Raw genomic sequence first — 25,412 nt, 5'->3', positions numbered from 1 at the left:
TAATGTATATCACACATCAACTAATGCAGGTTTCACTGTCAAAATCAGATGAACACTAAAAACATTGGTTAGCATCCACTCATATATTATTTTGAATCATACTTAAATAGATCAAAAACATTGTTAAATAAATGTTTTCAGGACATCTTGAAAGTGGAGACTTATTTGCAGTGGTGGACTAAATGTAGTAAACAATTCCAAATGGAGAAGACAAATTCTTGGCTGTTCATTACCTCCAGCCTAATCCCTGTTATCTTTATCAGTCCTCTGCTGGCTGAGTACACCTGACTGGTGCAGTATGGGCCAGGAGATTAATGGGGTCAGGAAATCAATCATATGTTAGTTTGGGTCTATATTATCCCAGCAAAAGTTGCTGTGTGTGAATGTAAAATGAGTGACACAAATACATCAAAATGCATTTGAGCATTTCGATGTATTTGTCATAGGGCAAGGAGGTAGTTGGCCAACTACCTGGAGTTGCCCTTTCTGTTGCTATAGTGCGATCTCGGAGTTGGTATATTTAGTTAGGGGGTGTGTGGCGGGCACAGCCCCCCATGATGGGGGCTGTGAGAGGCGAATCCCCCCACCTATGTATGATTTCAATTTAGTTTTTTTTTTTTCACGAACGGCCACACAAATTTTTTCCTTAGGAAAGTTTCTACTTCATGGCCGTTTGCGATTTCCAGCTTTCATGCATTATGTGTCGAGTTTTATGTAGTTGCACATATGCACTTTCGCTGGAATAATATAGACCCGTTATTTTAGCTCAGTCCTTGCAAGATGTGAACTATCATTAAGGGTAATGGGCTTAACTGTGAGTTATTTGTGACTTGATGTTCTAATGCATAATCATAGGTGTATGACTTGTGTTTAAAGAAAAAAAATTGTGAAATCTCTGAGAATTCATTTACTGTAATCTAAATATGCCAAGTGCACAAATATTTCTATATTTTCAGTGCTGTCTCGATTTTCATAGTTTTAAATATAAAGCTGAAACATTTAGCATGTTGGTAACATCCTAATCAGAATGGATTTCTTTGAGCACTTTTCAGTCCTTGATACTGAATATCTTGCCAGTGTTCTCTGCAGTCTGCCTTGCTTTAGTGGCCCTGCTCTTCTGATATTGACTTCTAGGACACAAACCTTTGGATATCAGCATGGATGTTCCTCTTACTACCTCTTTGCTGGAGGTATCAGAAACTCAAGTTTCTGTATTTAACACAGACACTGTCTTTATTGGGCATATTCATTTTGAACAAATGTTTCTGTTTTATTGTCTGCAGTTTTCTGTAGTCAGTATGTAAAAAAAGTCCATGTTGCTCTAATCATCTGAACACTTTTCTTTTGACCTAGCTGCACTCTCATTTAGTTATTTTCCTTCTTTTTTTCCTGAAAGAAGAGGGCTTGTATTTATTTTTCTAGTATTTGCCTTTGTTAACTGGAATATTCCTACTGAGCTGAAGGCCCCGTTTCAATAGAGGCCTGGGTACATTGTTATATATATATATATATTTTTTTACAAACTAGAAATTATTTTCTGCATGAACTGGTTTTCTTTCCTTCTCTTTTTAAATTAAATCATATTTTCTAAATGTAATTTTTGTTGGAACTAGATGCACTCTCATTCAGTTGTTTCCTTCTTTTTTTGGAAAAAAAGGGACTTATAGTTACTTTTCTAATAGTTGATAGTCCTACTGAGCTTAAGGCCCCATTTTCAGTGTATGCCGGGGTACATTGTTGTAATAATTGGTTGATTTACAATCTACAAATTATGTACTGTATGAAATATTTTTCTTTCTTTCTCTCTTTAAATTAAATCATGTTTAAATGACTGTATTCTGAATATGAGCAGAAAATAAGAATGCAAAAATGAAAAAGAATTTTGGAAAATTATACCATCTGTAACAAATAAAAAAAATTCTGCATTTTTGCTGGTATATAAATAATGAAGCAATCAATGTCTTTTGGTTTTTCCCAGCTAGGGGTCACCACAGCAGATCACTGGTCTGCTATTGGTTGGCAGTGAAGTTTTTACTGTGTCGAGCCTACAGCCCGGCACCCAACCTTCGCAGAAGGAACACGCACACTCATGCACCTATCCTGCATGTCTTTAAAGCTCACTCGACCTCAGAGAGGACATACAGACTCTGCACAAAATGTGGTCCACCCAAGAATTGAATTGAAGAACCTCTTGCTGTGAGGTGGCAACACACCACAAAGAACTTTAAGATATTAAAAAGACTTAGGTAAATTTAAAGACAATAAATACCTTAACCAGATGGTGTACAACATGGATTGTGCAAAAATCATATAGATGAATGGGGAGAAATGTTATCCTTTTTTGTTCAAGGATAGTTATTAGGCATATATGGTCAAGGAGACTATGGAGAACCTAGCCCAGTTTTTCAGTTTCCTCAGAGCACTGAGAGTCATCCAGTAGGCAAATGGTAGTTGAGGGAATAAGCCCTGCACTATAGGAAACAGCTAATTAACATCTCTTACTCATAATCCTCTGTGCTAACAGCCAATCTCACATAAATAGATAAGAACTACAAATATCCTGACTCTTGTTCAACCTCACATTTTTTCATTCATTATATAAGAAAATCTAAAGAAAGAAAATATGTAGGACTGTCAGGCTCACACTATTCATGTTTAGAAAATAACTGAGCAAGTAATGTCTGGTTTACAGCACATTTTTTTAAAGTATGTCATTTTAAGGTAAAATAAATTACTCACTTTTTTATAGATCTGGGTGGAATATTTGATAATATTATTAAGACATGACTGTAGCTGAGTATGATATCCAAAGGAATATCTAGAAACCAAGTTAAAGTAGGTACTGATTTATAGCATACCAAATGGGCCAAAATCTGAGTGTCAAGTAAAGGACACAATATAGAAACTTCTACGTTAGGGGAATATGTTAGGCAAGGTTTTACATTAGTCCAGTAGGCATTCCCAGTGTAAATGGATGGAATTATTAAAACAGTATCACATACTGATACAGATACACCCAAAGTGGGAACTGAGGAATGTTCTCTAATTACTTATGCCAGTGACTTAGCCCTACTATCACTGAGTTTCCTATGCGATATAAAACTATTAGAGTCTTTAAACAAAACAAATGAAAAAATAACTTAAAAAGCAATTGCATTCAAAATTAAGGAATTTCAGTAAAGAGAAAAAAATCCAATCTCTGGATAATTGATAAAATACATGTAATATTTAGGACTGTTGTTTTCATCTATAATTAGCTGGGCATTGCATATATAGTATCTGAAACTTCAGCTGGAAAAGATAATGTGTATTAATTAAGTTTGCTAAATCATATGAGGATGTTAAAGGTCATTAAAATAAAAACAAGCTATATGTGAGAGTATGGAGGTGAAATTTGGAGATTGGGAGAAAAAATTTAATACAAAGGATGTTGCTTGTTGTCCTTTTAAGATTTTTATTTAAGGAATAAATTTAGACTGCCCCATGTAAATGTGATATTAGATACTGCAGTAATTGCAAACTGGCTGAAATCAAAAGATTGAATTTAAACTAATCAGTGAGTGAAATTTTTGAGAAAAAGAAACATGAGAATTGGAATGTAATTATGTATCAAACGCTCAAAGGATAATAAATATAACATTAAAATATATGGTTGTGACTACCACAGGAAACATATGAAGATAAACATCATATTAAGTAAATAATATATACCTTGTTTGAATCGTAAACAAGACTTAAAAAGATCTAGACAAAATTATGGAAAGTAAGTATTCACAATTTTTATGAATTAAAAATTGTAACACAGGAATAACATCTACTAGCATATTTTACAAAGTGAATGTAAAAGTACCACTATTAATGTGATACAAATGTTAAGTATATCAGGGAAATATTATGGAATCAACGATTATTAAGAACTCTGAGGCATCACACTGTGTAAATACATAGAATTAATAAGAGAAGGGCTTCCACATGCAATGTTGAGATGCTGAGGTTACAGTAAAATCCATAAAGACTTAGAAAAAGTTTTATGGTTGAGATATTGAGCAACACAGATATATGAAAACATGAATGGAATTCGTGAAATTTTGTTTAGTAAACAGACTTACAATACAAGCAACATCAAAATTACTTTGTGAAAAAGACAAATAAGAAGGCATTGTAAAAACATTAATGTTTGAATTAATTTTATATTAAGTCTTAGATTTTACTAGATTAGTGAATGCATTTCTAATGAAGGGCGGCCACGGTGGTGCAGTGGTTAGCATTGCTACCTCACAGCAAGAGGTTCTCCGGTTTGATCCTCAGCTGGGGTGCCTTCTGTGCGGAGTCTGCATGTCCTTCCTGTGGTCGCGTGGGTTTCCTCCGGGTGCTCCAGTTTCCTCCCACATCCCAAAGACATGCTGCAGGTGGATTGGACACTCTAAATTGGCCCTAGGTGTGTGTGTGAGTGTGCCTTCTGTGGAAGGTTGGGCGCCGGGCTGGCAACTCGACACCGTAAAACTCCACTGCCATTCAATGTGCGGACAAGGTGATCCGCTGTGGCGACCCCTAACCGGGAAAAAGCCGAAAGAAGAAGAAGAAGTGAATGCATTTCTAATGAATAATAATTTGGGGTATATAGCAAGTCAAGAAAACATGCATATGTATCTTTTTGCAGTGGAGTAAGGATACATTTTTCCTGTACAGCTGTGTAGGTGTATGTCCATTAATACAAGGATATCAATTTTATAGGTTGCACCTAGCAAAATGGTAATTTACACATGTATGCCTTCTCCCCTAAGGTCACAAATATATCTGTATAAAATTTTACGTGCTATGATTTTGGACCCTCTGCTATAATTTTTGAGAACCTCCTTGCTATGATTTTGAAAGCTGAGCAGTTGAGAGGTATTCCTCTGCTGTTTCTCATAACGTCACTCTAGTGATTTGTTTCATAATTAAGCACTATAGCTTTTCCAGATTTTGTTATGAAATATTCAGTATATTTGGATTTAAAGCGACTCTTTTTACTTGTTATTAGGCTGTCCAGGCATTATCATAACTTTCAGCATCTGCATTTTAGCATGGCTTTATACATTGTATGTGCATAACTAACATTCATTCCTGTTTTGGTTCAGAATGTTTTGCTTTAGCCTATCAAGTAACTTTTCTTAGTCTCATGTCATAGTGTGTTTTGGATTCACCCTAAACCAGTATGTCCTCAGTTGTGTTTACAGTACCTTCCAGATCTTCAGTAATTTTTGTAAAGTTTCTCTGAAAAACATCTGGTGTTGAAGAAAATGCCATATGGCATACTCATGAATCTGCATCTTCCCAATGTAGCATTAAATGTACATAGTTTGACATTGTCTTAGTCCAGTTTGAATTGGTTGGCATCCACAGTTAGAACTGGATACTGAATCATATGTAGTTCTATGCATCATAGAAACAACTGCTTCAACAGCATTTTCTGTTTCTGACTGAATCATGTTAGCTTATGGCCAGAATAAGTCAGTAGTGTAGCTTTACAGCCTTTTTTAGTGATTTTAAAGCCTTTGTCTCTTAATACACTTTTTGTCAAGACGTTATATTCTGTACTGGCATGAAGGTTCATAGGTTCATAGGTTTATACTAGGCTATCTGCCCCAAGGCATTTATAAGCCTAGCCCGAATTTTTGTGGCTTACGCCACCCCTTATATGAAAAAATACTGTACCCATTAGTTTGTTGTGCCTCTGTCCAGCAGTGACACAGAGATGATTCCCGGGGTAAACCTACGATCTCCCATCCACAGGTCAAGATTTCTCTTGAACAGAGCCAGCGAGGTGCTCTGCCTCACATGGACCGGGACTCTATTCCACAGCATAGGGAGTCTCTGAGTGATAAATCTATCCCTCCAGCACGTCCTATTTATATCCATGCTAAGGTTTAAGTCGGTTGCTCTAGTGGTTTTGGTGGATTTGGATTTTTTGAGGTGGAGCATGTCCATTAATTCCGGGTTGGACATGGCCTTGTATGTCAGGCACATGTCACCTCTGAGCAGACAGTATGCGACTGAATAGAGCTGGAGTTTCTTCAATCTGGCAGCATATGACAGATTTTGGAGTCCCTTTATCCTTTTGGTGAGAAACTTTTGGGGTCTCTCCAATTGCTGCAGATGTCGGGCGAGATACATCCCGAATGGGGCATTGTACTCGATCATTGGTCAGATAAGTGAAGAGTACAGGGGAACAATGACCTCACTAGATCTGGATGTGAATCCCTTCATGATCAGGTGGGCAATGTAGAAGGTCTTTCTAACCACTTTAGCAACGTGAGTGTCAAAAGAAAGGCCACTGTCAACCTGGGTCCCCAGGTCCCTGATAACCTCTTCTGTGCTTAGTGGATTGCCACCTATATGGTAGCTTGGGGTTACCTTGTTTTTCCCGAAGGGTATGACTATACATTTTTTGGCGTTTAACTTCAGGCCATGGCTCTGGCACCAGCTATCTGTTTCCGTGAGTCCCTTCTGAAGGATATCCGTGTCCGATGCACTTTCCACTATGGCCCAGTTTGCAGTCGTCTGCAAACTTTGTCAGCCAAAGTCCTCCCATGTTGGCCTGTACTTCTGAGAAGTAGATGCCGAACAATAGGGGCCAAGGACCGAGCCCTGTGGGACACCACTTGTGACCGGCTTGGAGTCTGACATAGCGCCAGCAACTCTAATCCTGTGGGTTCTGTCCTTAAGCCAGTTTGCAACCCATCTTGTGACATATGGGTTTACATTTAAGCTGGTAAGTTTTTCTACAATACCGAGTGGGGTATTGTGTCGAAAGCCTTTGCAAGGTCAAGGTAGGCTGTATGGACTGCCTTTCCCTCATCAATGGCCTTGGTGACTGTTTCGAAGAAGTCGACCAAGTTCAAAAGGCATGATCTTCCCTTGACGAAGCCAAACTGGGTCGGGTCCAATGTCTGCAAGTCCCCTATATCTTTGTTTATGAGCTCCATTATGATCCTCTCCATAGCTTTGCAGACTAGACTTGTTAAGCTTATGGGTGGTAATTACCAGGGTCCGTAGAGGCACCGCCTTTGTGGAGTGGGACCACAGTTGCCGTCGCCACTCCTTGGGCACGTATCCTGTGGTAAGGCTGAGATTAAACAGCTGCCTTATGTGCAGGTTTAATTCCTCATTTAGCTCATGTAGCACACAGCCGGGGACACCATCCGGTCCCATTGATGCTGTGTTTTTAGCTTGAGAGAGCAGCTTTCACCTGCGCATTTGAGATGTCTGGGAGGCTACACTCCGCTGGGATAGTTATCTCTCCTTTAGGGGGGGAGAGGGGGGTGAAGTTTGCACTGAACCTGTCTGCCAGTATGTTGGCAATGTCTGTGGGTTCAGTGATTTTTGTATCATTTTGGACTAATTCTGATTGGTATAATTAATTGGTAAAATTAATCTGATTGGTAAAATTAATACTTATACAACGGATACAATGGATACACAGTCTCTTAGGCCAATGATTAATTTTGTGAAAAATAAGCTGCATGTCTGTGTATTCTGCAGAAACAGTATTCACCACACACACATCCACTGCATTGTCAAGCAACTTTGAAGCAGAATAGGAACAGGTTCAGTGAGTGAGTGAGTGAATGAATTACCTGCACTTCTATTTGCACTACTTAATTGCAAAACTTTTCTATGTTCATCTTTTTTTTTTACTTTTACACATTTATGCACTCATCTTTTCCACTTTTACACATTTCTTCATTCTCTTCACAGAGGAACATTTCTGCCCTCGTACTTAAAATGATAAACAGAGCAATGTGTCACTCTTCAATTTTAAACTGCTCTGTCATGACCATGCAGTTTACTGTACCCATTTATGTAACATGTTTTCTACTGAGTCATCTGCCCAACAGAGTGTTTCAAATTTATTTTAACACATTTTTGTTTCATTTTAATTATTCATACATCCTGCTCCTCTGCAGGCTTTATTTATTGCATGCTTGTTAATTATGCGGTTCTACATATATTCATATATTTATCAAATATTAAATTAGATTCTGTCAGAACTTTGCTTTTCACTTTATCATTCATTATACCACAGATATATGTCCTTCTGTAACACTGTTGCAGTATTCCTTACATAATGGATCTCCTGCCAAGGATAGCCCAATGTCCGACCAGTATAGCAAAGCCTTTGGAATTTATAGGTGTTGTATATCACACATATGATTCCGCACAAGATGTAGGGCATAAAAGTGATGTATGGACATACATACCACAGAACATCTTTGTCACCAGTCTAAATGCCATCACTGATTGTCATTCCGAGTGTTCCTTCTGTGCTGGTTATCAAACTGTGTTTCAGATAAGTGCCCCACTGTGGTTTCTTTTTATCTATTTCTATTTTTTATTTTGGTGTGTTTACTTGTCATCCAGAAAGGAAAAATGTCATTGTGGGAGTCAGTTTCCCCATAAAGATTGTCACGAACTGTGCCTCTTTTGTTTGGGTGCTTTACATAACCATATGAGTGTTCTGTCTGCCAAGCATTTGTCCCTAAGACTGTTGTTGTTTCTTCTCCTTGACGATTTAACTAGGGTACCAGCATCTTAGATCGTTGGCATAAGCTGTTATTGTGAAGTCTTCTTGTGCTGAAGTTCAGCCATCTGCCAAGAAAAATGCCAAAAACCTCAGGTCTGATTTGGTTGCTGTCTCACCTCCCCCAGACGTCTCTCTCGAGGCTGGTGAAAGCCCAGAGGATTGTCCAATTGTTGTCTCAGATTCCTCTGCTGCGACCCTGTTGGAGGCTGGAATGGATGCGACTTCTTGCATGCCCTTGGTGACTTTGCAAACATCCACTCCAGATGTTTAGGGAAACTTTAGCTGCTTATATCTGAGGGACTGAGGGGGATACCACAAATTCTAGTTTGGGAAGAGATTCCTACTATGTTGGTTGAGTATTGGCAAGGGTCTGAACTCCCTAGTGTTTTTTGGACAGATATCCCTCAAAAGAAAAAAAAAACAAAACAAAACAAAACAAAAAAAAAACAAGTATATTTCCCCTGCTGTTAAAGATCCCCAACATGAATGGCAGGTTTTACCAAGGGGTTGTTTAATGCCTTAATAGCCTTGAAGCCTCCTCATGGAGTTTCTGTGCCTGCTCCTCCCTGGTCATCTACTGCTGTCAAGAGGCCCAGACAACAGAAATCCTCTGAAGAGGATTTGGATTCTGGGGAAGAGTCTTTAGTATATTCTTCTCAAATCCCTTCTCCTTTGGATTATGGCTCTGAAGAGAACGATTCTATTAGTGCAGACTACCACTTAGAAGACTCTCCTTTGGGGATACTATTTCTTGCATGATGAAATATTTCAAATGGGACTGTTCTCAAGTTTCTGATATTCAAAAGATGTATTATGGACTCCTCCAGATGGAGTCTCACAAACCATCTGCTGTACCTCCATTCTTGGCTGTCCTTCTAGATACTTTTTCATCAGTTTCTGTGGCTCCTGATTCTCAATATCTCTCATATTTTTATTCTGTTTTCTTTAAATTCTTCATGTTTTTGCTCATTTTATCAGGATATTGTCTCATTTTAACTTGTGAATTTTACCTGCTGGCATTGTTGTAGCTTTTTTTTTGGGGGGGGGGTTAAATTTTATATTGCTTTATCCATTGGTGAGAAGATTGTTGTGCCTAACAACTGTTTGAGTTTAAATACAATTTCAGTCCTGACTGCTGCAGGATCCCACTCGGTCATTATGTGATATCTGCATACCGCTCAGCTGTACAGATTTTTGCAGAATGTCCAGATTTTTGCCTCAGCTGTACAGATTTTTTGCAGAATGTCCAGATTTTTGCCTCATATTTTGGTCTGTTCCTTATAAAAATTTTATTTTTCTGGCAAATATTTGGGATAATCTGAAGATTAAAGTCACTAAATAATGACATGCATTTTTGTTTCAGACTTCATGTCCTTCAGGAAATGCATGCTAATACAAATCTTGTTGCTCTAGCAACTTTCTGAGTTTATATTTAAAATGTATCCCTATTTTTGGGCCTTTGTCCCCTCATTATGTCAGGCTTTGTCCAGATTTCCTGCACTAGGAGATTGAGAGTTATGTATGGGTTCTTTCTGTGCTACCTAGATAGATCTCTCATAACAAAAACTGCTTCAAAGGTACACGGAAATCAATCTGGAAGTATCTATACTATTTACTAACATACCAGCAACTTTTGAAGCAGTAAATATCATGCAAGACTGCTTCATGGTTAGATATTACTTAAAGTAGTAGTATCCTAATTTTAAAGATTACAGCTGTAAGTCACAAGCCCATAGAATAAAATGACAGCAGAAATGTGTGTATGTCATTGTTCTGATGCTCTTTCACATTTCAGGTCTCTTATATATTCTTCCACGTACTCTCCATTCAGAAGTGTTATAAAGAAATTTCTACTATGATCAGCCATTTTATGGCTAGGCTAACAACTATAACAACATCACTACTATTAAGCTGCTATTTTTCTTACAATGAAACACTGCAATGGAAACAGAAAATAGCAATTAAAAAAAACATATATGCATGGATTGTCCTCCATGTAACATATATAGTCCTGGGGTCATTGATTCAGGAATGGACTATGAATGAAGAGATTTAGACTACAAGATGAAATAGTCTTTGCTGTACTTCCGCAGTGTGAAAGTTCTGAGTCACAGGACAATTATGTCAATCAGCTTAACTGGTTAAGCAATGAGTCATAGTGTGTGATGATCTCCTGTAAGGGGATTGGTTTTGCATAAGAATTAAGATCTTTACCCTATAGACACAAGGTACAGGATTTGATTCTTGAACTTTTTATTACTTATTGACTAGGCTTAAAATGGCACTTCAATGTAGTTAATCTAGTAGTCACCTATGAACTATGAATTTTGTATTCCATCAGTAATATAACAACTTCAAGGACATGCATCTTTATGCATTAATGCTACACTGCAAGACAGTTGTTTGGTACATATGTTTTCAACATTGTAAATTGCAAACACAAATGTGAGATTTTTTACTAAGACCAAGATTTCTCTGTACAGGAGCATTAGGTACAGATATATCAGAGTAAGTATTGATGAAGGGTTGTAGGGGTCTTGTCCCCTGGAAAAAAAAATGTTTCTTTAGTTCTTTAGTTACCTTCATTGTTACCTGTCTCGTGGACTTTTTGCAGCTTATTGCTCACTTATTTTGATGTCAACCACTTATGCTGTGACCTTTACTCAGGGAGCCACATTATACTCCCCAAATTAAATGTGTGTGTGTTTACAGGAGGTGGCCATCTCACCTTTAAATGCCTTGGTCACCATAACTGTAGTCAGTAGACTTGCAGAAGGCTGTATAAGTATTGTACTTATTAATGAGCACTGCACAAACTTGGGAAGAAGGCTGCCACAAGGGCAAAAGTGGATCACGTAAGTGGGGGGATATTGTAAATGTCAAAACAGTGTTGTGGCAACACAGTGAATTGTTTTAAAATGTCAAGACTGGTGGTTTATTAGCCCCATGAGAGGAGGATGAGACAGCTTTTTGCAGTGGTATAGGCCCAGTATATTTTAAGTAGAATGTCTTAGGGTTCAGGATGGAAAGATTTCACCACTTTTGTATTGTGGGTAAGGTTATTTTTGTTTCTCTTTTTCAACTCCATTTCCATCAATCCATCCCTCCAGCCATCCATCCATTTTCTAAGCCACTTGTCTTGGCGAGGGTTGAGGTGGTAGCAAGCTGGGGAGTGAGCAGGGCAGACCAGACCTCTGAATTGTCAGCAACAACTTCAAGCTCATGCTGTGGGATCTCCATGTACACTGGGAGATATAATCTAAGTTTTTTTGATGTAGGTTGTGCCTTGAATATCTCCCATGGGAAGCAACCAGAGGGAATGCATGCTAGGTATGTGGACCACCTTAACTTACTCCTCTGAACCCAGTAGAGCAGTGATGCTACATAAACACTACCTCTAATGGTGCAGAACTCCTCATGCTGTTATGGAGAGAGAGAGTACCCAGCAACTTTATGAAGGAGCTTTGTTTTTGCCACTTGTATCTGTCATTATGTCATTTTGGTTAGTATGTAATGTTAATGACAATAGGTGTGTTTTAATATACAGAATGACCAATACATTGAGAGCTTTGTCTTGTCACTCAGCATTTGCTTTCCCACCATCATTCAGTATAACATCTCCAGTACTGATGCCACTGTAACCACCTGCACCCCACTCAAAATAAGACCTGGAGTGCTGGTACCACTGTACTCAGCTATACTGAATCCAAAATAACACCTGCAGCACTGTCACCACTGTAAACACTTGCACCCCATCCAAAATAACACCTGCAGTACCACTGTACTCAACTGCACTGTATCTAAAATAATACCTGCAGTACTGGTACCACTGAACCCAGCTATACTGTATCCAAAATAAACTCTGCAGTACTGGTACCATTGTACTCAGTTATACTGTATCCAAAACAACACCTGCAGTGCTGGTACCAGTCAACCCAGTACTACTGTGCCCAAACTAATTTCTGCAGTACTGGTACCAATGTACTCAGCTATACTGTATCCAAAATAACACCTGCAGTACTGGTACCAGTGAACCCAGCTCTACTGTACCCAAAATAATTTTGCAGTACTGGTACCATTGTACTCAGCTGTACTGTATCCAATACAATACTTTAGGAACTGGTACCACTGTACAACCTGCCTTCTATCAATATAACACCTGCAGAACTGGCACCACTGTACCCATTTGTACCCCATCCAATATAACAAGTGTAGTACTGGTACCACTATACCCACCTGTACTGTATCCAATATAACACCTACAGTACTGGCACCATTGTACCCATCTGTACGCCATCCAATATAACACCTATAGTACTGGTACTACTATACTCAGCTTTACTGTATCCAAAATAACACCTGCAGTACTGACACCACTGTACTCATCTGTACTCAATCCAATATAACACATGTAGTACTGGCACTACTGTACTCAGCTGTACTGTATCCAAAATAACACCTGCAGTACTGGTATCACTGTACTCAGCTGTACTGTATCCAAAATAACACCTGCAGTACTGGTACCAGTGGACCCAACTGTACTGTACCCAAAATAAATTCTGCAGTACTGGTATCATTGCACCCAGCTGTACTGTATCCAATACAACACCTTAGGAACTGGTACCACTGTACAACCTGCCTTCTGTCAATATAACATCTACAGTACTGGAGCCACTGTACCCACCTGTACCCCATCCAATATAACACCTGTAGTACTGGTACTGCTGTACACAGCTGTACTGTACTCTATCCAATATAACACTTGTAGTACTGGTATCCCTGTACCCAGTTGTATTGCATCCCATACAACAGCTGCAGTACTGGCACCACTGCATCCCCTGCATGCTATCAATAGAATACCTACAATACTGGCACCACTGTATCCACTGTCACTGTATCTATAATAATTACCACTGTACCCCCTGCTTTCTGTTAATACAACACCTGCAGTACTTTCACCACTGTGCCTACCATCATTATATCCATTATAACAACTGTAGTATGGGCACTACTATACCCACCATCACTCTAGCCATCAAAATACCTGCAGAACTGACACCACTGTACCTACTGTCATTATATCTATTATAACACTTGTAGTACAGGCACTACTGTACCCACCATCACTATCCATTATAATACCTGTAGTACAGGCACTACTGTACCCATCATCATTCTCTCTATTATAATACCTTCAGTACTGGCACCACAGTACCCACCATCTCTATATCCATTATAACACCTGTAGTACTGGCACCTCTGTACCAACTGTTGATCTATCTATTATCATACCTACATACAGTATACAATACCTGCAGTTATGACACCACTGTACTCCCTGCATTCTATCAATATATCAGATGTAGTACTGGCACCACTGTACCCACTGTCACTGTATCCATTATAACACCTGCAGTAATGGCACCACTGTACCCACTGTCGCTGTATCCATTATAACACCTGCAGAACTGGTAGCACTGTACCCACTGTCACCGTGTCCATTGTAACACCTGCAGTACAGGCACCAGTGTACCCACTTGCATTTGTCTCTTGACAGGGGAAACTGTCACTTTTCTGAATGCAGTTAGTCAAAGATACTGAAAATATTGATTTCCTTGATATGCATAATAACAATTCAATATGTATTTTTTATCAGAAAATATTGCTTTTTCCCCTCCAAATCCAGTTTGCAGGCTGAGTTTTGAGATCAAGAAGAAATGCTTGATGATTTAACTACTGTAGAAAGACCATAACGATATCATCACTTTTTTTACAAAGATAACTTAAAGGAGAAATTGATCAATTCCTCATTACAGTCAGAGTGTAAGACTTTGCGCTACAAAACTGTTATTGCATACATGGACTTTGATGTGAAATACTACCAGATCAAACAGTCCAAGCATGTGCATCTATGTGTTGTTGGTGAAATCGAGTAGAATTTGAGTTTCAGCCTTGGATCAGCTGTACTGATGTATTTAAAAAAAATCCAGCTATTCTTCCATCCCTGGCAAGTTATTACCATAACAGCTTGTTTATTTAAATATTTGTTTTCATTGCAAGGAACTTATACAAAAAAACAAAAAAAAACAAAGATAAAACAATGCCCCTCTTAAATGAGACTTAGGAAGAAATGATTTCACAGTTATCACTGAATAAACAGTAAAACAGTCAAAATCTGAAAAAAGATGGCAGTGCTCACTGACTAATATGGCAGCACATAATATGCCTCAAGTACATTATTTCTGTACAGCCTGATGCAGAAGTAACAAATGCAGAGCAGTTGACATAACCATAGGTTTGCTATTTATGTTCGTGAAACTGAGATACACCATCCCCTGGATTCATGAAGCTCGGCGCAAGGACGGTTTTAGCCTTGCGCCGAGCGTCCCCATTACAGATGGTGCAGCAGCAGCATATGAATATTTATGAGGGCACACTGCCACACCCTCCACATGCACAGAAAACGTGTGCGAGTGCAAGGGCCATGTTTAAGTGCTCTACGGAGGTGTAAACATGCTCCCACAGTTGCACAACCTACTATGCTTACTATTAGAGCCCGCCTCTAATTGTAAGCAATTAATTCAGTGTCTGTGGATACTGAAATGTATGCTAAACATACAAGAGTGTCCACGAACACTGAAATAAAATCAAAGTAGTAAATAGACAAGCACGTAGTGGAATGTTGAGCCCCATCCCTAGAACTTTCACAATTAGATTCCCCGTGTCCCTATTTTACATTTGTATCGCTTCATTATCAAAAGTATAAGCAAAGCACAGCGTGTTTGCGCGTCGCTGCCCCCTGCTTAGCGTAACTTACACATCAAAATCATTCAAATAGAGAAAAACATGCAGAAATAGCATTAAAGTCAATAGTGTAGTGGTCAGAGCATCTGCCTAACAAACAGGCATTCACGGTTCGAGTCTAACTATAGCACATATCATTTTCCATGTGGAATGTCATTTTGTTGTATAACCTACATAATAACATGTAAATGTGAACTGGAGTACAGCATGAAATGTTTAACTAATGTCATTCAATCAAAGTGGTAATGTTATAATGAATAAGGCACTAGTAAGCAGGTGTAAGCACAAATAAGCAGTTGTAAACATATATAAGTACCAGTAAACAAGTCTGAGTGCGCTTGCGCGGGTGTAAGCAGTGCCCATCATAGGAGATGTATATAAGTATGTAGATGTATGTAGAGATATATAATATATATATATATATATATATATATATATATATATATATGTATATATATATGTATATATATATATATATATATATATATATATATATATATATATATATATATATATATATATATATATATATATATATATATATGAAGAATGAACGTCATAACAATAAAGCATAAAAAAGTAATGTGAAGGGAATCAACAGCAACTCCAGTATTATTTAGTGCTGTCAGTGTATGTCATATCAAACTGTGCAGGTGTGAGCAAAGCACTGCCACTCACACCACAGGCAGGATACTACTAGTGGGAGTAACATTGTCGATCTGCTAAGTCTACTTTACAAACAATCAAGGGGTAGTACCTGGTGGGGCTACCCATAAATTGCTAGGATGATTGGACCTCCGACCATTACACAAGCAAAGGCAGGTATGTTCAAGGACTAAATGGTGGGAGAGCCTGACAATACATGGGTTGGGACAACATACGTGTAGAGCCCCTAACGCTGGGGAGAGGGCAATGTGTGGAGGTGTGTCATGGCTGCGATAGCAACCGGAAAATGGATGGTTTGTGTGTATGTCGAACTCAGGTGGGGTGGAGGAACTATGGGTATGAAATTATGGATCTAGGCATGTCAGGGTTGGATGGCCTGGTTCTAATTGGACCACCTCGTGAAGGTCAGCGAGTTTGTTATAAGTATATATATGCATACACACATGCATACATCTATATGTAGAAGTACATTCCCTGTAACACATTCATTCCTTTTGCAGACATAAATAACATGAAAGTGCCCCTACAAACCTTGACAATAGATAGAATAATAGGTTGTGCATAAGAGGAATGGGACAAAACTGCTAAAACACAGAAGTGTGTACAATGTCCGAAGTCAGTGCTGTTCTCAAAAACTCAAATGTGAGGACTTTCTCACACATGGAATAATTTCTGTGATCTGCCTGCTACGGCAACGCCAATTACTAAACTGGTCCTATTTGTAAAATAATTACGCCAAACACGTACATCATTAGCTCTCATGTGAAACGTGTGCGTTACCAAATAGTCATACTTATTAATTTATTGTAGTGTCATGTTAACGGGAGTAAGGATGTAATGAAGTATAGAGTCTAATTTTGAAATAAAGACAAGTGTGTCCCAGGTGGGACAACCCAAAAATTGTGAATAGTGTCCTATTGGTCACTCATGTCACCAATGTTTGTGAACTAAAAGTTGGGATGTCTGAGGATACGTGGAGTGAGTCAACCTATGGGATGGGTCTACAGGAGTAGGGAGTGGCCAATGTGTAGTGATGTGGATACACCGTCTATCCAACTAGAGAATGGATGACTGCTGTGTTAGCGAAGTGCTGGGGTGGGTGTTTGGGGAACTAGGAGTCATGGGTATATGGGTATATATGCAAATGAAGCAGCACAGCAATAGTGTAGTGGTTAGAGCATCCGCCTAATGAACAGACATTCCCGTTCTGAATCTCACTGCAGCACATACCATTTTCCATTGGTAATCTGTATACAGACATATTTCGACATCTGTCCGCTGTATAACCTGCATAATAACAATTAAAAATGAACTGGAGCGAAGTGTCAGTGTCATAATGAATAAGGAACTAATAAGTAGGTTTAAGCATAAATAAGCACCAGTAAGCGTGTTTAAGTGCATTTGCGCGGGGTATGCATTGCCTTACAGATATATATATATATATATATATATATATATATATATATATATATATATATATAGTTGCAGATAAATATATGGTTGCAGATATATATACATATATATATATATATATGTATATATATATATATATATATATATATATATATATATATATATATATATATATACATATATATATATATGTGTGTGTGTGTGTGTGTGTGTGTGTGCGTACATATACACAGATAGGAAACAGCACACAAGAATGACATATGTTCACAGGCTATGCCAATGGAAGTGAGGGGCCCAAGCAAGAAACATGAAACACGTAGCATGACCTCCTCCCACAGCCATACAGAGGAAACATACACACAAACCCGCAAACAATGTAAATAGTCCACTGCTCCCCAGACCACAGGCAGGATACAACCGGGGGGGGGGGTGTACACAGTGCACCCATGAAATCTAATCTTGGAACACAGACAGGAGCGTCCCTTGCGGAATGCCCCAAAAATTGACATATAACCAAAGGAAGGTGATACGCCAACCATTCTGGCCTGGGTGTGTATATACCCAGAATACAAGGGTGGGAAAGCCTGATGACCCTTGGTTTGAGACAACGTATGACATGGGAAATCAAATCAAATATGTGAACTGAATCTATGTACAGTGTAATGTGCCATAACCTGCCACAGACCAGAAATATGTGAAATGGAGTACTGCAGTAAACATAGAGTTGAGGTGTCACTGTAATAAAGATATGAAGTCCCCAGGACCCCATAGAGTGTATGTGCACATGAATGACAGATACCAGACACATATATAACCTGTAATGAGTAAGACATTGTTGACAAAAGGCACATATAATGCTAGATAACCAATAAGCAATGCTAACTGCAGCACAGCCCAACTAAGTAATCATAAGCAATGTGTAGGGAAGCCAATACAATATGCCCACAGGTATACCTCTTTAAGCAGTGCCAAGCTGAAGTAAGCAGGTATGCCCATAGCTTAGCCTTTTTGAAACCGGCCAATTGCGGAAAAGTGCAGGAATCCGGCAATACTTAAATTGAAGAGGCGAGAATATGGCTCATAACTAGTTGTAGCATCCCCCTGCAGGCAGAATTGCTGGAGTGAGAGAAGGCACTTGCTTTAGAGTGCAGCGCTGGGGCATCCAGGAATCCAAATTCATGGTATGGCTCCTGGTAACGCATCATGACAGGAGATTACTGCAGGGCCAGTACGAGGGCTCGCAGTACAAAACGGAGGCCTGGGACAGTCTCGCCCGTGACCTCACTAGCACTACAGGCATCCCCCGGACTGGTGAGCAGGTCAGGCACCATCATGCAGACCTGAGGCAGTGGAGGGGGGATGTCCTGGAACAGTGGATCCAGGAAGCAAGGCAGATGCAGAATGTCCCAGAACTGAGTAAGTGCTCCTTCCACTACTTAGTTAATAATTGCCTAGCTTGTGTATACTATGAATAGGTATGGCTAAATATCACTGAACTTCTCTGACAGCTGCAGATGCGTGTGCTGCAAACTAGCAAGCCTATGATGCTAGGCTGCAAAGATGCATCGCCAGGCAGGTTAGTAAATAGCCTGCATGTACTGTCATAACAAATAAATGTAAGAGCCTCAGAAAGTGTTGTACCAGTATACAGAATTGTGTAATATGCTGCGAATAAAGGTGTAACCCCTGCATTGCTTCTGTTTACTCTGCAGTCATATGTTGTTGTACTGTTGCAGTTATTAAATAGTACTGTTGTAGTAAGCAGTGTTACCCACACTGTGGTATGCAGATAAAATGTGTATGTAATGCTGTATAACAATGTCAGAAGTGCGAACAGGTCAGTCATATTAGACTAAATACATTGCAAAGCCTCACAACAATTGCCTGATAGCATGGTGTACAGTGATCTTAACTGTAATGCTTTTGTCACACCCAGCAGAGCTTTAGATCCCAGGAGCGCCAGTGAGTTGTATGCACAATCATTCCACACAACTGCACACAGTTTGTTAGAATGTTCAGTGAGAAAGCCGTATGCATATATACACTTAACAACTGTACAGATTATGCTAGAATGCTCAAATAGAAAGTGGTATGCGTATTCATACCCCTCAATTGTTCCAGTCTGCTCAGTATGTCCTGATAAGTGGCCCACATCACCTGCCTTTTGCCCTGTTCCCCCGACAAATTAGTGTGATGATCCAAGAAATTTAGGCAGCTGTAAATGACATATAACTGATAGTCAGACTTGTACATAGAGAATGTACATGCAAACATACCTGTCATCCCAGCATCTTATCCAAAGTGTATGACAGCAGTCAGCAGTCTCAAAACATGGTGCATTAACACCTGCATCTTGTCAAGCCTGTACGTAAGACATAGGTCCTGTACATACTAATCTACAAACATACCATTGTACAATATAACGCCATTGGGTAGTGTAATAATACATGTAAGGGACAGACCACTGCAGTGACTATGAATGTTGTGAAAACTACAAGGATTTATTAGTTGTTAATTGAACTCTCTCTCTCTCTCTCTCACCCCTACCATATGTGCAAAATAATGGATTTACACAACTCATGTGGTATGTCTACACTCCTAACCTTTGTTGGAACATATGTCCTATTGGTTTATAAATATGCTCATCTGTTTCTATGCATGTGCCATGTTAAAAGGCTCCCATATTGGTGTCCTGTTGCCATCATTGAAACCTGCATGTTGTTGTAATGGCCACTGTTTACCCATATATGCATGTGTTCTGCCTGCTCTGCAACTATGTTATATCTGGTGCCCTGGGTAATGGGAATACCTATGCATGCTGTTATAACTAATTGTGAATGCTGTTGACTATTACTAACCTATATCTGCTTTAAACATGCTACAACATAGCTCGTATGGGAAGGCCGGTCCCAGTGGACCCACCTGTCCCACCTCAGCTGGCCGTGACACCGGACACCAGCACATCTGGGGCCCAGCCTGGGACCTCTTCGTTCATTGGCCCTGCACCACCTTTGGGTGGAACCACCGCAGGGGATGGGGCTTGGCCTCCCCTGGGAGCGGGAGCAGACAGGAACCCATGGTACGGTCCAGGCAGTGGTGCATAGGGAGCTCGACAGGGAGATTCGAGACTGCCTATGCCAGCTTGAGGGCCGAATGGTGCAACTAGAGGGTGAGCCTGCCTCTCCTACACAGCCCCCAGCCCCGCCACCTTCTGGGCTGTGAAGGTGTAGTGGTGACTGCCCATGGGTGGGGACCTCAGTCCCACTGTATCCATTTGTGGGCTCATGGGCGTGTGACTTCCAAACACTCCTCCCAGTCCAAGGTGTTTCCCCCACATGTGTCATATACACCACCCCTGTACACATCTTGTTTGTCTTGTCTGTCATCCTACCCAACCTATCCTCCCTGATCATACCTACTCTCCTTCCCCAGCATCCCACTCCCACCTAAAATAAAAGAGAAAAAGGGAAATCTGTTCCCGCAAAAAAAGCATGCCCCATACACAGCTGTCCATTTCGCACGTGTCCATTGGACACATGTAAGCATTTCTAATTGGCATCACAACATACTGTTGTTGTTCTCACCCTCTCTCAGGGTTGTGAGTGTCCAAATGTACTGCTGAATTTATTGCATGTGCACAGCCATTGCTGTAGAAGGAATGGACAGCTATGGACCTTCCTTACACCCTTCATGCACATCCCTAGCTACCTTGCCTACTGTCTTTCCCTCTTTGTGCCCCTTTTTCACCACTTTCCTATCACCCCTTTTTTCTTTTCTTTTAAAGAATTTAGCATGGGGGTAAGCAGGAGTAAGCACTTTTAAGCAGCAGTGAGTGGGTTTCAGCCTGTTTGCATGAGGGTAAGCACTGCTTACACAGGTTAAGCAATCAAGAAGGTAACTGAGTGTAAGGAACTGTAACCAAAAGTAACCACTGCTTACTGTTGCGTAAACCCATGCACACCCACTCACAACTGCTTAAAAGTGCCTTAATCACTCCGTATCCAATGACCTTTGTTCTGCCCAGCAACAAAATAAATGGCCTCTGTAAGGCTCGAAACCAGGAACCTGCACACCACAGCCAATGTAATTTACCACTAAGCCATGGCAGATATACAGAGATCGGATGTTATCACAAACATATCATCCAGCACAGTCATTCAACAGTATAGGAAATGTATTCCATCATGTAGATCTATGTGTGTGTTTATGTCCAGATATAGATACATACAGAGATATAGATATACATATAGATATATCAAGAACATACCATGTGACAACAAAGCATTAAAAAAGAATGAAAAGGGAAACACCAGCAACTCCTGTATTATGTAGTGGTGTTGTCCTATGTAATATCAAGACTCCCTCAGACAGACATATGTCATTAATACATGCAAACATTTGTACATTGGCCAAATATATTACTTTGTGCATTTTATTTACATTAACAAAACAGTTCCTGTCCAATCATTATGTGAGAACAGTACTCTTGCAAGATGCTGTGTGCGACATCATCATCATTAAAAAAATGGGGTGACCATAGAGGGACCAGTAGTGTCGTGTGTACAATGGGGTCGTCTGCATCACATGACCTGGAACCTTTAGGAGTCATGTGCATACCTGGATCGTGTGCCTGAGAGAGGGGTGAGAACAACAGCAGTATGTTGTGATGCAAATTAAAAAGGTTACATGTGTCCAGTGGACACTTGTGTGAAATGGACAGCTATGTATGGGGCAAATGTTGTTCTAGGAACAGATTGGCCATTTGTTTCTGTTTTTGTAAGGTGAGAGTGGGATGTTGGGGAAGGAGAGTAGGTATGCTTGTGGAGGATAGGTTGGGTAGGATGACAGACAAGACAGCATACAGGGGTGGTATATGACACGTGGGGGGTACATCTTGGACAGGGAGGGGTGTTCGGCAGTCACAAGCCCATGAGCCCCCAAATGAAAACAGTGGGATGGAGGTCCCCACCCATGGACAGCCACCACTGCACCTTCACAGCCGCAAAGGTGGCTGTGCTGGGGGCTGTCTAGGAGGGTCAGACACACCCTCTAAATGTGACACTCTGCCCTTGAGCTGGCATATCTGGCCTTGAAACCCCTTATTGAGCCCCCATATGCACCACGTCCTGGACTGTACAATGGCTGACAAGTTCCTGTCTAAACTTGCTCCTAGGGAGGACAAGCCCCATCCTCAGTGGTGATTCCACCAGAAGGTGGTGCAGAGCCAACAGAGGTGGAGGTCAAAGGCTGAGCCCCAGATGTGCTGTTGCCCAGTGCCATGGCCAGCTGAAGTGGGCAGGTGGTTACGCCAGGACCTCCAATCCCATACAGCCTATGGTGTTGCAGTTGTAACAAAGATATGGCTTAATAATAGTCAACAGCATTTAGGATTACTTATAACAGCATGCATAGATATGACCATCAACCCAACACAACAGATGTCATACATTTGCAGAGGGAGCACAACACATGCATATATACTGCATGACATCTGTACAAAGCATAGATGACTTGTGATTGCAGCTATGAACAGTGGCCCATTATTGGCATGTCACTGTGATAACCTCAGACAGTGACTGTCATACCACTGTTTCATGTGACGCATGACCAATCAGGGATACGATCGCAGTAACTCTCATCACTATCACCATGTACTGACTGCAATCCTCACACTATGCTTCTGAAGTTCACAGATGTGTGTTCTGTGAGTAACACAGGAAAGAAATGGTCCCACACACTGAACCAGTCCACAGATGACCCTACAGATGGGGGTTTCCTCACAAACAGAGCACTGTCTTGTCAGTTATTAAAACATGCAGACTAGCCATTACCACACACAACCTGTTAAACTGGCAGTAGTCTGAATGAAGCATAGCTACACTTACATGCTGTAGCCATGTCTGGCACATCATCCTCCTGTCTTTAGGCTACTTTCCACTGTGTATGTTGTTTGAGGAATATCCAGATATCGTCTGTGATGCTGTTTATCAAACACCAGATCCAGGTTCCACTCACAGTGACTGTCATGGGCAAACACCGACATGATGTTCCTAGATATTGTACTATGTTTCCATGCAATTGGCTATGGGAATGTCACCACAGCTGTTCCACATGCAATCAGCTAGAGGAGGACTGCAATAGGTGCAGAGGCCATCACCTGATCATGACCATCACATACAAAACACAAGCTGCTGTTGAGCAGGTGTACATCTCCACATCCACCAGAGAGTGTGTGGGAGGGACAGACAGAGGTAAAGTACATCAGAAAAGAGCTGGGAGACCAAAACCTAAGCATTGTCAGTCACACACCTACCAGTACAGGGGTTCAAACCCCTGACTGACTAGCCATTACTATTACAAGTGCATGCAATTACTCCATGTGCCACATAGCTGACATGTCAGTGTGCTGTAAGAACATATATGTGTGCTAGTGAGAGACATCTGCAACAGAGATATAGTAGACATACATTAGGTGTAGCACACATGGCTGTCCACATGAACAGATGTCATTGTCAACACAACCACACTGTCTAAGGGACTCAGACACATTGGCACACTTTGGCAGGCTCACAAATACATTTCGTAACTACTTAGTTTGCAACACTGCAGTAATGTACAGGTATTACATGCACCACAGGTGATATCCTGAGGTTCTATGGGCTAGGGCATGTGAATGTGTCTGATATTAGTCACTATGCCAATGGGAGTTATACTGGGTGTGACTGTGGTTGGGAACATCATACCCCACATTCAGATACAGGGTGACAGTACTGACATGCATGTGTGCATTGCTTCATGGGTGTGTAGTGGTTGACTGTGCAAGATGGCTGTACAAGGCTAGGTGAGGGGTAATCATTGGCATCAGGCCACCAGACAATGGTCTGCAGTGTGGTTCAGGGGTGTAGTGTCTGCAATGTCCCACACAGATGGGTATTATATGAACTGTCCTGTCATCCTGGTTACCATTGTGTGTGACCATTGCTTTGCAATGCATGCCATGTCTGTGCTTGATAGTCCTTTTCATGGACAATGCCTGGGATGTGCACATACCACATTAATGTACAGTGACATGTTTAAGTTTACCTGGTTTGCCTGGCACATGTTGTGTGCACTGACTGTTATCATCAGATGTGCTAATACTGGCCTGTGCCAATACTGGCCTGGTGTGGCAGGACCTGCTAATAGACAGCAGGTTGACCCTGCACCTGCAATGATAGCATGATACAGGTATTCCCAGGTGTAAGTCGCATCTGTCCATACAGGGCATGTGTGTAAGGCATTGTATGTCCTTTGTGGATCACATTTGATGGCACCACATATGTTGCAGGTGCCCAGTGGGGAACATAGTGAAGGTGCATTGTCTGCAATTATCTGTCTATTGTACTGTTGGATAGGGTGCCATGCCCTCTGTGGCCCAATGCAATCACACCATGCCTACTATATGTCAACAATATGTAGGGTACTAGCAACATAGTGGGATATTCTAGGCAAGTATGTTTGTGTATGACACATGGGTTCAGACCGTATTCTGGGTAATAGTAGGGTTGCTTACTTTGTTCACCAGGCCTTTTGCCAGATGTAGGGGTATGACTTGCCAACCCAGTCTCTTGGCTGATTGAAATCTGTAAACCTCGTGAGGTGGACATTGTGACATATAATATTGCCACATATAGGAAAACTACAAAACCTACTCCTCAACATGTCCAGTGGTTAGACACTCACAGCCACCTCCACACAGGCTCTGACTGTCAAACACGCACAAACACACACACACACACACACACACACACACACACACACACACACACACACAGACACACACACAGACACAGACACACACAGACACACACACAGACACACACACACACACACACACACCTGTCATGTCTTGGAATATAACTCCTACCTAACTAGTTTATCACACTACAGCATTATGCAGTTATAGCATGTGCTATGGAGATTA

At 40.6% G+C, this 25,412-nt stretch overlaps 1 protein-coding gene across 1 annotated transcript in view; it reads right to left on the bottom strand.

Annotated features, from left to right (window-relative positions):
* The window catches only part of LOC122800812 (macrophage colony-stimulating factor 1 receptor-like), an 875,741-nt gene that overhangs the window by 10,853 nt on the left and 839,476 nt on the right, over positions 1 to 25,412 (bottom strand). The window lies entirely within an intron of this gene.

The sequence above is a fragment of the Protopterus annectens genome, chromosome 4.part1, assembly GCF_019279795.1.
Source record: "Protopterus annectens isolate FY-2018-M chromosome 4.part1, PAN1.0, whole genome shotgun sequence".
In the NCBI taxonomy this organism is placed as follows: domain Eukaryota; kingdom Metazoa; phylum Chordata; order Ceratodontiformes; family Protopteridae; genus Protopterus; species Protopterus annectens.
Note: the sequence above shows the minus strand (reverse complement) of the source record. Positions and strands in the feature narration are given on the sequence as shown.